Source organism: Cyprinodon variegatus, unplaced genomic scaffold, assembly GCF_000732505.1.
Source record: "Cyprinodon variegatus isolate N-32 unplaced genomic scaffold, C_variegatus-1.0 Scaffold1301, whole genome shotgun sequence".
NCBI classification, from domain to species: domain Eukaryota; kingdom Metazoa; phylum Chordata; class Actinopteri; order Cyprinodontiformes; family Cyprinodontidae; genus Cyprinodon; species Cyprinodon variegatus.
The window spans coordinates 18,458-20,161 of NW_015151754.1; the positions used below are offsets into that span (position 1 = coordinate 18,458).

At 37.7% G+C, this 1,704-nt stretch overlaps 1 protein-coding gene across 1 annotated transcript in view; it reads right to left on the reverse strand.

Moving 5' to 3' along the window:
- The window catches only part of eif2a (eukaryotic translation initiation factor 2A), a 16,972-nt gene that overhangs the window by 6,311 nt on the left and 8,957 nt on the right, over window positions 1-1,704 (reverse strand). The window lies entirely within an intron of this gene.

The following is a 1,704-nucleotide window of genomic DNA, read 5'->3' on the forward strand; positions in this document are numbered from 1 at the left end:
GTTATCTCAGTGACTGAGCTCGGACCGGTCTGAGCACGTTTTTTCAAGGGTAGTGTAAATGGGGTAATATTGGACCAAAAAAAATATAAGTATATATGTCTGGAGCCATAAAAATGTAAAAAGCTCTATGTGTATTAGCCTATTATCAAAAAGGACTAGGACTTCAATACATAATAAGCATGAATGATTAAATGTTTATCCTGGAGCAAATGTCACATAGTAGCATGAGCTAAGGGGGAGAATTCACCGCACTGTTTAGGTTTTGTTGCACTGATGAAATTATAGCAGGGTTTATAGAGGAATGAATAACTCAAATTTAATGCTTTTTAATGCTCTTAGAAATAATTTTAATGCCACCAACAGGCTGCAGCCATGTCCCGAATTCCTCGTTTTTTAGCCACTTTTGTTGAAATGAGCTTTTTTCCCCCCATTCTGTAGCTTTTTCTCCGACTCAAGCCTCTTTTCTGAACATACAGCTTAGCGATCAACCGGTTCAACGCAAATATATCGCAACATAATATGTCTGACGAAATTGCTTTTGTAAAAAATTTTTTTTTAAATAAAGCATTTTAAATGCCACAATAAACACAGTTAATGAATTTTAATGCCAATTAAGGGCTTAATTTAAAAAATAATAATTTAATGATTTTTAATGACCCGCAGAAACCCTGTATAGGAATCATTCTATATTGAACGTGTTTCTGTTAGTGGAGTTCATCAGGTCATGAAGAACCAAGAAGGAACTGATCTCTATCAGAGCAGTGCTCTCCAACTCCGACATCCCACATCCACATCGCCAGCATTCCCTGCGTTATTTTCATTTTTAGGATTTGGGGGAAAAAAATGCATGCATCAGAGCACTGCCTGTTCAATCTGTGGATGAGTTTCCATCCTTGCAACCAAACTAGCAGCAGTAGTGGAGTTTGGAGATGCAATCCACTTCTTAAATCTAGCTTTGCGCTCCTCTAATTTATCCAGAAGTTCCTCAAACACACTTTTTTTCCTCACTCTAAACCTGTCGATTGGCTGCATATTTATCTGCCTTCCCTGGAAATGCTTTTCCAATTTACTCTCTTTATTTTTGGACAAATTCTCATTACAAATCAAAAAAGCAGGCGATCCTTCCTCACTGACAGGGGTGCAAATATATATTTTTGAGGTGGATGCGAACACATCATCAAACACTGCTAACTGGGACAAGGCATCGTTGCTCATATTTAACAAAAGTATGTTTTTTTTTTTTTAAATAAATGTTTCAAATTTTATTTTTTGGCAAATCGATTTTTACTAACAGCATTTTAGAGACAACGTTCTTTTCACTTCAAGCCCAATACAAAAATTCTTAACACATTGACCAAAAAAATGTTACTGACATCCATGCCGACGAATAGAAATGCTTCTTTGCTCCTCATTCCAGAGGAACGCCCGCCCCCAGAAGTGAAGAGAATGATATCTGTGTAAAGCCGGGCGTACACTGTGAGATTTTTTCAATCTTTCTACGCAGCTACAGTTCAAACTGCGATTTTCTAGTACAGTTTGAGTTCACAACTAAGATGCCTGTTCTAACACTGTGCAGGACAACGCTCTGATGCGATCTACCTGCTCACACTGTACGTATAAAACCACGTGGGACTCAGCTCTGTATGGAAGTAAATCTGTGTCGCTGGGATTTGACTTAAAAATGCCACTGAAATGTAAATGTTG